Here is a 15464-nt window from a genome sequence, read left to right on the forward strand (position 1 = left end):
CCACCAGGCTAACCAAGTACATTTCATTGTCTTCACACAAAAAAGAAAGCAGACTATACAGAATTAGTCCAGGGGAGGCACTGCAACAGGAAACCAACGGCAGCAATAAACAGCCCAAGCAGCAGTCACTGACGGGGTGGGAACTGACATCCAGAAAAAGACTCCTTCATGATTTAAATCTATTAATTACATATATTATATAATTTATTTTTTGAGACAAAGTTTCCCTCACTCTGTCACCCAGGCTGGAGTGCAGTTTCATGATCTCAGCTCACTGCAACCTCTACCTCCCAGGTTCAAGCGATTCTCCTCCCTCAGCCACCTCAGTAGCTGGGATTACAGGCACGCGCCACCACGTCAGGCTACTTGTTGTATTTTTAGTAGAGACGAGCTTTCACCATGTTGGCCAGGCTGCTCTTGAACTCCTGACCTCAAGTGATCTGCCTGCCTCAGCCTTCCAAAGTGCTGGGACTAGAGGTGTGGACCATCGTGCCCAGCCTTGTAATTTATATAATTTTAAATGTTCAATTTTGAGGGGAAAAAATGAGACATGCAAAGGAAATATGGCATGTACACACACCCTAATGCACATACACACAAACACACATGCAAAGTGGCCAAGAAAAATTGTCCCTAGGGAAGTTCAGATGAAGTTTCTAGACAATTTTAAGTCAGCTGTTATAATTATGTCCCAAAAGCTAAGAGACACCATGTCTACAGAATTAAAAGTATGAGTCCAATGTCTCCCCAAATATATCCATAAGCATAAATTATTTTTTCCAGATCAAAATAGAAATTATGGAGTTTAAAAGTACTGGAATAAAAAATTCACTGCAGGAGCTCAATGGCAAACTTGAACTGGCAGAAGAAAAATTATGTAGACTTGAGGATGGATCAGTTGAGATGATGCAGTTTGAGGAGCAGAAAAAATAAGAATGAATAGAGATGAGCATGGCCTCAGAAACTCGCGGGACACCGTCAAGCACATGAAATGCACAAAATGGCAGCCCCAGCCAGAGAGGGGAGAAAGGTGCAAAAGAATGTTGGAAGAAACCATAAATAAAAACCCCAAATTTGATGAAAAACATCAAACTGCACATCTACGAATTTCAGTAAGCTATGACTAGACTAAAGTATTCGTGCCCACACATATCATAGTCAAGTTGGCAAAAGACAAAGAAGGAATCTTTAAAGCAGCAAGATAAAAGTGACTCATCATGTAAAAGAGATCCTTAATGAGACCAACAGGCAATTTATCATCAGACACCATGGAGGCCAAAGGCAATGGAAGAACATACTCTAAATGCTGGTCGTAAAAACAGTCAACCAAGAAGTATACATCCAGTAAACCTGTCTTTTAAAAACAAAGGAGAAACAAACAGAAACTCAGCTAATATGTTGCTACCAAAGAGTTTAATGCATAGCTCTTCTCCTGTCTCCTAATAACTCATTTAATAAGCAATTGCATAAAGTTGTATGTGATTGTATTTTGGGGCCTATGACATATTTAAATGTAACATCATCACAAAAGAGGCAGATGGGAGCAAAGCAGAACTGGATTAAGGAAATGACAACAAATGGTAATATAATCCGCAGAAATAAATGAAGTGAACCAGAAAGAAGAAAAGAAAGCAACAGCAAGATTGACGAGTATGTTTTGCCTAGACTGGCTGAGGAAAGGAAAAGACAGAAGACTCACCTCTCAAAAACCTTGATAAACATGAACAAAGTGGAAGATTCGCACCTCCCTACGTGGAAACTAACTACAAAGTTGTAGTAACAAAACCGTGTGGTACCATCATCGGGAAGGACATACAGATCTATAGACTAGACTTGAGAGTCTAAAAATAAACCCCAGGGTTTGTGGCCAGCTGGTTTTCAACAAGAGCGCCAATACAATTAAATGGAGAAAGAAATGTCTCTTCAAAAAGTCATATTGAAACAACTAGACATCCACATGCAGAAAAATGAATTTGGATCCCCACCCCCCGTTAAACATACAACAACGTGCTCAGAATTCATAGCCCTTAATGTAACAGCCAAAACTATGAAAGGATTAGAAGAAACACAGGAGGAATCCTTGTGATATAACTTTTCTGGATTGTGATTCTGGTGGTCACATGAATCTGCACAAGTGATTTAAATGCACAGGAATGAGTGCATATACAGCCAGAAGTCTGAATAAAGTGGGTGGACTCCATCCGTGTAGACTTCCTGGCTGAGATATACTACGGTCATGTATGACGTCACCTTTGGAGGAAGCTGGGTGAAGTGGATTGGGGATTTCTCTGTATTATTTCTGACAACTGTGTATGAATATTCAATTTTCTTAAAATAAGTCTCAACACACACACAATATATCACACCAATATATAATGTAATTCCTAATATCGTGTTTCTTGGTCTAATTTTCATGACCTCACTCTGACACACTGTGCTCCCCTTATCCTTCCAATAAACTGCCTTTCTGCTCAGGAGAACCAGAGTCAGCATCCGTTGCTGACATCCAGACGTCCCTAGCACCCCCTCACAGTCTGCTAGAAGCCTCTGCTGCGATCACGTGTGTGAGCCCCTTGACGGCTCCTAATGATGGCAACAGTTAACCTTTTCCAAGCAAGTGCCCTGTGCCCAGCCTGCTCTGTTTCACATGAGTGGAGCCATTCCATTGCTCAGCCCTTGCCAGCTGTACACTCTACTGCCCCACTTGACAGATGAAGTCATGAGGCCATACCGTAGTAGGACTCATGCCAAGTGACAGAGCTGGTAAGGAGCCAATTCAGGACTCAGGTCAAGACATCCTGGTTCCAAAGTCCCACCCTGACCCACCATGTTACTCAACACAGGTGGGTTACACTTGACCTTTAGCTGTCTTTTCATGCCCTGGGGATGGAATTTTCCTAGAATGGCTGCTGGCTCCCCAGCCTGGCACATCATGGACTTGTAGTCAATGACTCTGCCCTCAGATGCCCATGACGTCAGAGATGGGGGATGGGCCGGCTGCCTCCTCCACACCACGCCCACTCTGTCGGCTCCACCCCCCCCACCCACTCCTCGGGATGCTGGAATGACCCACAGGAATCCACGTGCCTCACCAGAACATGAAAGGCCATGGCCCCAGGGCATCCAAATTCCATCTAATGGCATTTTTCAGAAGTAAAAAAAAAAGAGGCAGAACAGAAAATCCATATAGCTGCTGTGCCCGGAATGATCAAGCTTTCATCTGAAGAGCAAGCTCCCCTAATCTCAGCGCTGAAGTCAGGCCACAAAATCAATATCTGAAAACACCTACGAACGTGGTGGCGCTTTTCAATTTGGCTCCTGGGCCATTGCTGGTTGAAATTTCATCTAGTATGTGGAGCTTGCGGGCTTTTTCCCCTTTGTTCTTTTTGTCATTAATTTAGCCAAAGTGTTAAGTCCATAGGACCCAATCCATCAGGATGTATTTCCTTCATTCAGTCAAAACTGTCCTCTACTCAATTTACATTTACAAGATATACAAAGAAATTAACAAGATGGGAAAGCAGCCATGGCTAATGCAAGAACGTCTCTACACAGAAAGAGAAGCAGAGTCCCCTGTGGCTTCCAGCCGGAGGCTGGTTTTAAGGAGTAAGGGTATAGGCGGCTAATGGCTGGCTTTCTCTAAGCAATGTCAGCAAGAGGCAGCCTCCGGAGACACGTGTGCTACAGAAATGTCCATCAATAGCAATCAGATAACAAATCTTGACCTAAATATTTACCCAACAGCCTCAGCCACATGGTCCATCTTCACATTGGAAAAGTCACAGCACCAACACGTAGAGTGGCCGAGCCCATCCTACTGTAAGCCTTCCCTCCCCACCCCCTGTCTGGTGGGTAAGATGAACATTCTTTCATTCCTAGTAGAATATCTGAGATTCTGGTCTGTCTAATGTTGGGCCAGAGGCAGAGAAAAAAAACAAATGCCCAGAGATGACAGTTCAAGCCCCACCCATGAGACACAAGCATGCTGTCATCAAACCCAGCAACATGGTTTTCAAGAACAGAGCAGGCTGAGGTGTGCAGTCACAGTCCCATTTGGCCCCAGCACCTGTCCAGGGCTCCATCTCCATGGGAGTCTGAAAGCCGCCCCAGGTCCCTGTGCTGTCACCAGCTCCCCAGGTCATCCTCACCAGTCAGAGTTACAGAAGCAGCTCAGCACTGGGTGTACTGAGGTACCTGAGCCATGGCTATGGTCCGGAGATCTTTGCCCCATGGGAGACTTGGCAAATGGGGTTACTGATCTTTAGAGATGATACAAATAGCTAGGAAAATGAGCTTGCTCCTCAGCCATAATGGGGTCAGAGAGGAGGAACCCTGGGAACAGCAAAGGGGTGCTGGGGACTCAAAGGTCACGACACCCAGGGAGCGTCCATGAGCATCTGCGAGGGGTTTGGGGAGGTGGGGCCCCAGGCATCCCTGCTGGCTGTTTTCCATGCTGCTGGCCTGACCCCAGCTGACTGCTGTTCCTGGCTCTCTAATTAAAGGGTCAAGCTCCTGGATGTGATCACAAGTTGCTGCTCTTTGCATGAGGGGAGGGGGTCCTGAATGGGAAGCCCCAGCAGCATCAAAGGAGCTACTGACAAAGGAGCCCTGAGCTGTGGGTGGGATGGCTGCTTGCTATGTGCGCTTCCCCTGCCCTCCCACGGGCTCGCTCAGTGGGGACTCCCCTGAGAATGAGGCCTGGAGCCCCACCCCCTAGGAGGGCATCTGCTGAAGAGCAGGCCTTCCATCAATACTGAGCAAGATTTGCAAATAAAGAATAAACAAAATGTAGATGGTCAGTAAATACTTGTTGAAAAATATATTACCATCTTACACAAATAGAGACACCATGATATGTTTTATTCACTTTGTGTCTGCCTTCTCTTCTTTTTTAAACATTTTACTTAGAAGCAATTCTCTTTTTTGTTCCTCTCTTTCTCTGTCACTACCTTCTTTTGCATTAAATGGGTATTTTTTGTGTGTACCATTTTTACTCTTGTTGTTTATTTTACCATGTTAAAACGGGTTACTGAGCCCCTGCTGTGTCCCAGCAGCATTCCAAACCCTGGTGAGGCACCAGAAACAAGAGACAGACATCCACCCCTACAGAACTTCTCCCAGGAAGGAGGTCCTTGGCCTTGTGAAAAGGACTGAGGCCAGACAGACGGAGGAGGCAGATTCCAGCTCAGCAGTGTGCTAGCTCTGTGACCTCGGGCACAAAGCTTGTCTCTGAACTTGATTTCCTGGTGTGGAAACAACAGGACCCACTTTGTAGGGTTAACATAAAATTATCTCATTTGACTGTGGAGTGAATGATGCCCCTCCGCATATTCACTCCGCACCCTCCCCTTACCCGCCCAGGGCTGAGTCCTTCCTCCTCCAGCCCTCTCCCACCTAAGTTCAGTATTATAGCTCGAGAACATGCAGCTGGCTGTGTCCCACCTCTGCCATTACCCCAGGACTTTGTTATTCTGTGGAGCTGGATTCTGTTTGTGGACATAGAGATGACCACCGGGTAAGTAGGTGAAGGGGCAGCAGGTAACAGATTGCTATTGGTTCCAAGAGGACCCATGTCTAAAGTTCTCAAGAGCCAGGCTGGATGTGGCATGGGACTCCTTCCCCTCCTAAGGACATAATCCCAGCCCAGGTCACTGGAGGAAGCACTCCCAGGGGTGTGGGGGCTGTGGGCATCGCCCTGAGAGGCTAGGGCTCCTGACAACGGGTCCTGACATTTCAAGTCTCTTTATAATTACGCCACCGACATGCAAGATTTGGTCTGAGACCTGCAATAGTTGGGGTGGGGGAGGGAGAACATCACAGCATGGACAGCTCTGAGCTCTGTCATGAGGTTGAGTCTCACAGGGGTGACCAGGTCCCAACAGCAAATGTTCCATTAGAGGATGGAAATGGTCCATAAAAGGCGTCCTAGGAGGAGGGGGCTTCGAGACTCCCTCACTCTATCCATGTAACATGGATGGATGGACTGAGTCTCCAACAACCCAGAAGACCCATCCCATGAGTCCAGCCAAGGGTCCAGCAGAGCGGCCGAGACGGGCCCTGAGCCTCCAGAGCAGGAGTGGCAGCAACACGGTCAGTGATTTTACATCCCACATCCCAAAGTTTTCCACCAAAGAAAGCAGCAGTGGCTGTTTATAAAATCACTTAGCAGGAAGAGGGAGCAGACCTAGACAGGAGGACCTCAGGTCCTTGCCAGAGAGTGATGTGGCTTGCCATGGAATGAGAACCAAACTCCAGGATTTCTGCCCTAGTGCTGGTGGGAACTGTGGCCCCCATGAGCTGTGACTGACAAGCGGCATGTCCAGCATGGACCTCACTGGCCAGCACACTGCGCTCAGCTGTCCGGGGAGCGTGGTTCACATCCCTTCTGCCTGGGAGATGCCCACGGCGGACAGGTGTGAGGACTGCAGAGCCCGTCTTCCCCCTCCTTGGCGTGTCTACCTCCTGAGAAACAGATGGGTGAGGTGGAAGAGGGGCCAACAAAGAGACAGTTGCCATTCTCCAGGCAGGAGTGGGGTCTGAACCCAGAGCCGGTGGAGGCAGTGGGAGAAAGGGATGCACCCTTGTTCCGATATTCGATCATGGCGCCGTGTCCATCTGGACTCAGTGGCCATCTGAGCCCTCCTCTCCATCCTGTCCAGCTTGGAGGTCAGTCCCCTTCCAAGATTCCTGTGATCCAAAAGCATTTCTCAATCCACTAGATTACTCAGATGCATCCCATCCACCTGTACAAGCCTGAGAAGGAAGTCTTCACACAGTTTAGTGGCTGAGATACAGGCGCGGGGCAGGTCTGCAGACTCAGGCTGCCCTGGGTCAAGCGTGACCAGCTCCAGTCCAGGGTCAGCTCCTCAACTCAGAGTCACTCACACCTTGCTGCCCATGGCCCATCTCCCCTCATTTCATCCCATGCCTGGGACAGCGTGAGCAATCCAACGTCTATCAGTGTTCTCCTTCCCTGGTGTCCCAATCCTCTGCAAGCCTCACCGCGCAGTGACTGTCCACGCACAGGAATCCACGGAGAGCTGAGCTACAACTGGTTCCCACTCAGAACAGTCGGGCTGCGGGCTTCAGGCCCCCTGGGCCCCTCTCCTCCTGAGGCCACAGTTGCATCCATGTCCCGCTTGCTTCCTGAGGTGTAAGCTTTGATTTTGTTAAGAAACAGGTATCCCAGGTGCAGTCTGGGTGGGAGCCCAGGAGGCAATCACTCCAGCCAGCATCACAGGGGCCTCCACAGCCCCGGGTCAGAGTCCCACCTCCACCCATTCAGACCTTCTCTGGACTCTTCTCTCCCAGGGCCTCTTGCCCCCAGAACAGGTGGGTTATAAATCATTCGGTTTGAATTCCTCCAAGGTCTTCACAGACTGCATCTTCACATGCTATTCACACTCCACGTGAGAAGAAAGGAGCTGAGTGCCAGGGCTCCAGAAAGACCCTCCTGTGCGGACCCCTTCACTGCACCAGGACTCATGCGGGCTGGCTCTGGGCACCAGCCTCGATGGGGATGTTCGTACAGCAGTGGAGGGATGGGCAGTGGCCCGGGACCAACCGTCCTAATTGGTACTCATTCCCAGGGCCACTTCTCAGGAGATGCAGTTTTCTGCAGCCAGAAAAAACCTTCCTTCTAGTTTATTAAGCTGCTTTATGGACTGTAGCCTATGACCAAAAGATTTTATGGTCAATACCGGTAAATGATGAATACGCCTCTCTCTTTTTCTCTCTCCCAATCTTTTTCTATCTTTCTCCCAAACGGCTTTCAAATGGGGAAAATGTTGTTTTAATAAGACAAACTCCACAACAGGCCTCCATAATACATCTTGGAGGGAGGATTCGCAGGTAATCACACTCTCAACTAGAGGCACGGCCCCTCGGGGACGATCTCAGCCCCTCCCAGGGTCCATCGCACTCTTCCTTCTATAGCTTCCATTCCTATCAGAAGGCTGATCCACATCACAGCCTGCTCTAGAGCTGTCCGGGGTAGGACACGTGTGGGTCTCTCACACTTCCCAGAGCTCGTTCCCCATGGAAGAGAGCCAGTTCCACCAGGGTGGGCAGCAGCGTTCTGGGAGCTGCCCGCTCATGCCCAAAGCTGCCCCGGGAGGTGAGAGTTCTGGGAGCTGCCCGCTCATGCCCAAAGCTGCCCCGGGAGGTGAAGGTCAGCGCATCCCATTCCTGGCCTCCTTTGTTCCACATCGTCCCCTTCGAGACTCCCTTTGAGAAGTGCGTACATGGAATAGTGGAGCCCAAACCTCCCCAGGCCCTGATCTCAGGAAGATGCTTTTCTTACACTCACTGAGCACACAAACACCTTCCCCTCCATTTCCCCTTTCTTTTTAAGAGGGCATTTTAAATGTAACCCCCAAACCAATAACCCTGATCAGATAAACATTTCCAGGGCCCGGAATGGAGAGCCAGGGTGAAGCCGCCTGGCTGGGACTCTGGTCCAGACAGGCTGTGGCCACCTTCGGAAGTTGGTCCCTGAGGTTCATGAGACCTGTGGGCACCTTTGGAAGTCTGCCCCCATGGGCTGAAGGAGCATCTCCAGCCTAGGGTGAGCTGTGAACACAGAAGACCCTCAACGCCACCCACAGCCACGAAAATGCCAAGTATACCTTCACGGGACGCTATGTCACACAGAAATTAAAAGTCTGAGGTGGGTGGTGCTGGATGCAGAGCAGCTCTGACTGCTGGTGCTGCTGGTGGGATCATAAGTTGATGTGGCCGCTCTGGAGAGTGACAGGCAGACACCGGCCATCCTGCTGCATGGTCCTGTCCCCGGCCACATGCCCAGGCAGGCACCCTGGAAACTCACATGTGTATACAGAGACACACCAGTGGGATTATGGCAGCTTTGTTTATAGTACCAATAATAAAAATGAAATATTTGAAACTAGCTAAAGACCCACCAGGAAGAAAACTACTAAATTAATGTAGAAAATACATATAACGAAATACTGCCCCTTTGGGGAAAATTTGTTTTTGAGACTTACCCATGTGAGTGTATGAAGCTGTACTTTATTCATCGTAGCTGTTGTTATTGAGAGTTAAAATCAAAATAGCAGCTCTCGACATGGTTTATCAACACCCTCATATACAGCAGAAGTGTAAGAATTTGCAAAGGAGAGACAGACACCAAATTCGCAGTGGGAGTTACATGTGGCTGGGAAAACTGCAGCAGAAGCAGAGAAGGTTCAGGCTCTACCTGGAAGCTGCATCTCATCAGAACACATTTCTGACACGATCACCCTGGCCACAGTGATGGCTTCATCAGTGTTCGCAAATGTCTGAACACATCAAACCGTAGACATTAAAACATGCGGGTTTGTGTGTATCAACTCTACCTCAAGAATGCTGTTAAAATTATATCTGAAGGAAATGTGGCCAGTTGTAAAGTTCTGCTGGGGAAGGTGATTCTCCCTGTTCCCTCCCAGAGGCTCCACCTTCAGAGCTGCCTGTGGCCCCAAAAGAGCTCCGGAGACCACAAGCATCTCACCAGCCATGCCCATAAAGCAGGGAAGGAGCTGCGTGGGGGACGGCCACTGTCCAGCTGCTCAGCATCTCTGTACCGGGAGATTTCTCTCCCACTCCCCTGGGCTCCCCACTGAGCAGGTTCCCATCGCTGGGTCTGACCCAGCAGGGCTTCTCTTCTCCAGCCTCTGTGAGGGTCAGGCAGTGGCACCATCGGGGGAGGTGAGAGGCAGCAGGGCTCAGGCTGGGGAAGGGCCACAGAATCTTACACCACCTGCTTGGGATGAGGAAGGGGTGGCCGGGGGCCAGGGAGCCACATTGTTCTGACAGTGGTGCAGGCAGCGGGTCAGAGCTGAGAGGTGCTTCCCAACGTGCCCCGTCTGCCCTGACCAGCCCATGCCTGCAGGGTTAGAGAACCCACGAATCACCTTTGTGTATCCTGAAGTTTGAGTCAGATTTGCTGCCACCTGTGGTCAACACTGTCCTGACTGATGCACATAAAAAAAGGACAAAGCAGAGAGGAAACGGGGACTGGACGCCAACCCCTCACCAGAATCCCAAGGAAGGGAAGCCCATGCCTGGCAGAGGCAGAGGCAGGCGCCTGGTGGCAGACCTCCAGGAGAGCCCTGCAAGCTGCCTTCCAATTCCTCAGTGAATGTGAAGCAAGAGCCTGCAGGGAGAACAGAGCTCTTGCCCCAGCTGGAAGCTCTGCCAGTTGGGAGCTGTGCCAGGTGCAGAAGGACAGCTCACTTTGGGGACCAACTCAGGAACAGATGAGAAGACAGAGAAGCAATGGCAATGTCGGCACAAGGTCAGGGTGAAACGGCAAGAAGCCGGCAGCTGCCCACCACGCCACCGGCGGGACAGGGCCCTGATCAGGGCGGGGCTGGGTGCAGGGGGTTCAGAGCACCTCCCTGCTGCAGCAGCCCTGCTCCACCCCTCAGACATCAGAGCCCACCTGGGCCCTGAACCCGCAGCCATAAAGAAGGCTGGTGCTGTTAGAGGCAGAAAGTCAGTCAGCCCCTGCCTTGGGGGCAGCTCAGGGTCCTGGGCCCTTTCCTAGTTTGCGGTGCACCAGCAACACCCCCTCAGCTCTGCTGCTGCCAGCCCCTTCTCTGCGGGCCACGCATCTTTCCTGGTCGGATAAAGGAGCGTCGTGTGCAGAGCCCAGCAGGAGCTGGAAGTCCTCGGATCAGAGCTCGCCCTGCAGGGGCATGAACGGCATGATTTCTGAAGCATGAGGAGGAGATCTCAACAGAAACCACTTCATCTGAAAACTGAGAGGAATGTAACAGCTTAGAACGATCCTGTCTTAAAACAAGTTTGGGTTCTTGTAAATCTGAGCCTCAATCCATTGTCCCTAAAGAGACTGCCCATTCCTCCTCCAAAACTCACCTATTGGCTGAGAAATGTTAAGTAACTCCAGGAGAGCTGAACCCCACAGCTATTACCAACACGGCCTAATTTGCTTACACAGACGACTTTCAATGGCAGCTCTGTTTAAATATAAATGCCCAAATTGTATTCCAAAGTGAATAATGTAAGAGAAAAATGAAGTGAAGTCTGCAGGTCTACAGTTGACGGCAAACAACGCACGCAGGGCGGGGCGGGGGGAGTACAGAGGCAGACGCTGCCCGAAGCCCCAGCACAGCCTCTGAGCACACCCAGGCTGTTCCTGTTTAAGTTGGGGACTTTGGTCATGTAGCGGCGGGTCAGCAAGGGGCACGGCGCAGTGACTAAGACCCAATGCCCTGAGCCCTGCTGCCGTGAGTAAGACCCAATTCGGTGAGTGACGCCCAGTGCTCTGTGTGAGGCTATGGGGCGAGCCCGGCTGCCCCACACTCTCCAGGAGCCAACGTAAAGGGGCCAGGATGGGCCTGGCTCACATCACACCACGTAAGATGACACGGTTTTAAATCACAGACATGTTTTTCCTAATAAGGAAAGCACGTGAGGTGGGGAGCCTTCTTAGTGATATTTGCAGTGACTGTAGCATGGCTGAATCTCAGCAATCACCTTGCATTCCGTAATTACACAAAAGTAACTGTGAGGATGAAATCCGCATCTACAATATGATTACTGTTTCATAAGATGTACGTAGGCTTGTAACAACTGAACGGTCCAGTGCCTAGACAGCTGAGGCTCCTCCTTGCTTCTCCTGTGAACACTGACCTCGTACAAGCGCCGCTCAGTGACGATCGGTGGCCGTCAGTGGCCTCTGCAGGGAGTCCATCTCCAGTATGCCAGAACAGGAACCCACGCAGCTGTTTGCTGAGTGCCTGTGTCCAGCAGGGTGGAGCTGTGGACAGGGAGCAGGTGGGGGCCGGGGCATTTCGGAGGCAATGGGGCCAGGCTGGTGATGCCTGGAATTTGAAGGCAGTAAAGGAAAAGGGCCTGAAGGATGGAGCCTCTGGATCCACGCAAGTCAGGGGACTGTGGGCCCCTCATTAGGCAGGACACGGGAAGGTATAGACAGAGGCCCACTGCTCACTAGTGGCCTTGCTGAACTCATGCCACCCAAGAGCCATCCGAGGAGCCTTCCAGAGCCCACTGTATTCAGAGTCTAGAGAGAAATTAGAGGGGAATATTCTAGAGACGCCATCTGGGGTTCACCATAAATATGGTGACATGAGAAGGTGGGCCCAGGATGAACCTTTTGGGCACGCCCGACACCCAGGCAGGAGAGGCATCATCTGGAAAGAAAACCAATATGGAACAGCCGAGACAGATGAGACAGCCAGGGAGGGCACTACCCGGAAGCCAGAGGAGAGGGGGTCCCCACCAGCATCTGATGCTGCTGAGAGGCGGTGGCACCCGCCAGAGGAGGACCTGGAGACATGCGGGTCACTGGTGGCTAAGCAAGAAGAGCACGTGGGCCAAGCATGTGGGAGGGGGCCACTCGCGGGCTGAGGCTGGCTGGGCTGAGGACTGGGAGCCCTAGGATGGAGCAGTTGACCAGGAGGAGGAGGTAAGAAAACACAGAAACACAGACGGCCTCCGCCAGGTCAGCTGCACAAGGAAAGAAGTGGACAGTCACTGGGAGAAGGTGAGAGACAGGAATGTCTTCTTACAGGTCTGCTGCAGCCGTCAGGGGCGGCAGAATGTGCTGGAAAGGGAGGGGAACTGCTGCCAGGGATGTGGATTCCGACTCCAGCAACAGGGGAGCAACAGGGGCCTGCGGGGCCAGGAGAGTGCCCTCCGCTGCAGCCTGGCCTTCCCGTGCACACGCGAGCCCAGTGCTGACAAATCCGTTGGCTTTTTAAGAAAAACAAAGACTCCTGCACTTTTGTTTGATTACTAGAAAAGCCCACCTGCCAGAAAGGCATTCCTGTAAGGATACCAGTATCGTAGGTCACTAGGACACACCATGAGGGTTCTAACAAGGAAGAGCCGGGTGGACGGAATGAGACGGTGCCACAAGGCACGAGATGCATGCGTAGTCACCGTGGGCTCTCGCCCAGCTGCCACGGGATCAGGTGCGGTCAGCTGCGGGGCCACCAGGCCCTCCACATTCCCATCCCTCTCCTGCAAGTGTCTTCCCCGAGAGCACTGAAGACTGTATTTCTGAATCACTGAAAATAATTATTAAATGTCTTCTTAAGTCAAAGAGCTCTTGCTAGTGGTAAGCAGACTCATCACTCGCCCGCACCAGCTGGCCCGGGCAGCAGCGCTTCTGCCTCTGGGCCTCAGGGAGCCTGCCTGGCAGAAAACCCAGCAGCCTCCGACTCCAAGCTGCCCACCGGGTCACGCCTGTTTCCTGCCACAGGAAATGTCTCCTTCTTGACACTAATGGCCTCCTGGAAAACTGGAGGACAATATGATTAGAGATCAGAAGTGAACCAAGAGCTATCAGACACGTGCGTTAGCGGTTGCTCTCCTCCGTGAGGGCACAAGTTCGAGCACAGCACTTGCTTCAATGCTGCAGAGCAAGTCCCATCTGTTCATGGACTCAGCCTCCTGTGCTGTGCGAAGACGGTGGATGGAAACACAGCCCGCGGTCGGGCGCTGAGGCGTAAATGCGCTGTGCCTCTCGGGCAGGTGCAAGTGGATCTGCTCTCACTGACCTGCTGCTCAGTCAGATGGTCTGAAATGAAGAAAACAGAGAAAGACGCAACTTTGGCTCCTCTGGCCTCACTCTCCAGCTGTGGCTGCCGGCGTGCACGGCGTGGCCTCCCTCTGTGACTGCATGCATGTCTGAGGCCGCTGTGGGTGTGGGTACATGTGTGACACTGGTGTGTGGATTCCTCTGATTTGACGAAAACAGCGAGAAAGATACACTCTCCATGGTTTTTAGAAAAGAAACTAGCAAGCCTCCATCCTTTGAGCCTGGCCTCTGGGTCCCCAGGGCGTCTGCGTCACCACCTTGTCCCTGGCCCTCCTTCAGCTGAAACGAAGACTCTAGGTTATTTGGTTTTCCACGCCTTTTTTTCTTCAATTCCATGAGCTTCTAATCACTGACCCCAATCAGCTGGGCCCGTTTCTGATGCCTACAAACACAGCATGCTGATGGGTCTGGCACTGACCTAAGTTTTTGAAACAGAAAAAGTCTCACTACTTCTCTAACGAAGTTCCCTGCTCCAGGAGGGTGAGAATGGAGGAAAGAGCTAGAAGAGAAAGCCAACAAATAACGGCTTGTAACCCTAAATGCACTACTCCACTACTGTTAAAAAACAGTCATAACAGAATTATTCCTTCCTAATACCTAAGAACTTGTACATCACTCAAAGCAAGGAGAGAACAAGCTCCTCAGAAGTGATATGCACTGTTCTGCCGTCCCTCAAAATAAAACTGAGGATAATAAACTGAAAATTCCAAATGAGCACCAGACTCGATAGCCCCCACATTCTACAGCCCATGTGATGCTGACGAAGAGCAGATCTCCATGTCTCTTTCCAAATCCGCAGGAGACCTCACCCCCATGGGGAGTGCAGAGAAGGTGAGGAGCCAGCACGGGAGGCCTGGGCTGCTGAGGAGGCCGTCTCTGGAGAGAGCTGCTCGTGAGTTCCACCAACACCCCCGGGGGAGGGGAAGGGGTGCCAGCCGCTAGCATGTGAGCAGTGCCCTGGAAGATGCATCTGTGGAGATCGGGAAGGTGGGTAGATTCCTGGGAAATTCTGGAGGGAAAATCACAGGTTAGTGAGCAGTTACGAGGGACGTCATCAAAACGAAACACTTTTGCTCTGCAAAAACCCATGTGGAGAGGAGGAAAAGACAGACTGGAATAAAACTCTTACAAACCACGTACATAACAAAGGACTGCTATCCAAAATACATACCGCAATCTCTCAAATCTCAATTGTGAAAGTTACAAACCATCCAATGAGAAAATGGACATGAACAGACATCTCACGGAAGACAACAAGCAGGTGTCAAAGAAGCCATCGAAAGGTACTTAGCATCGCCAGCCATCAGGAACACGCGGATTAAAGCCACCGTGAGGCACCGCCCTGCACCTGTCACAAAGGCTAAAATAACAAACAGCAACAAGACCGAATGCTGGTGAGAACACGGAGGAGCTGGACCACTCACGCTGTGGACGGGAAGGTGACACGCTGCCGCCACCCTGGAACACAGGTTGGCAGTGTCTTACAAAACTAAACAAGATAATCATGTGGTCCAGCAACTGCACTCTCAGGCATCTGTCCCAGAAGCAAAGAAGACACTTACACAGAAACAGAAAGGAATGCTGTCAGCAGCTTTAGTCGCACTGAAGTTTTGCAAAGTGTTATCTGAGGGGAAACTGGATGGTGTGCGTGCACTGCCTTTGTACTGTGTCCGTCTCTGTAACGTGTCTTCTCTGTACTGTGTCAGTCTCTGTACCGTGTCTCTGTACCGTGTCCGTCTCTGTACTGTGTGAGTCTCTGTACTGTGTCAGTCTCTGTACCATGTGAGTCTCTGTACCGTGTCTCTGTACCGTGACTTCTCTGTACCGTGTCCATCTCTGTACCGTGTGAGTCTCTGTACCGTGTCTTCTCTGTACC

The 15464-nt window shown here is 50.9% G+C and overlaps 1 long non-coding RNA gene across 1 annotated transcript; it reads right to left on the reverse strand.

The window, feature by feature from the left end:
• Positions 1 to 4979: 4979 nt before the first annotated feature.
• On the reverse strand, positions 4980 to 11805 carry LOC119468812. Its single transcript, XR_005197584.1, has 2 exons — positions 11581 to 11805; positions 4980 to 5243 (listed from the first exon to the last, which is right to left on the reverse strand). It is a non-coding gene; the product is annotated as an uncharacterized LOC119468812 (long non-coding RNA).
• Between the last annotated feature and the right edge of the window lie 3659 nt (positions 11806 to 15464).

This window comes from Cebus imitator, unplaced genomic scaffold, assembly GCF_001604975.1.
Source record: "Cebus imitator isolate Cc_AM_T3 unplaced genomic scaffold, Cebus_imitator-1.0 Scaffold497, whole genome shotgun sequence".
NCBI classification, from domain to species: Eukaryota; Metazoa; Chordata; class Mammalia; order Primates; family Cebidae; genus Cebus; species Cebus imitator.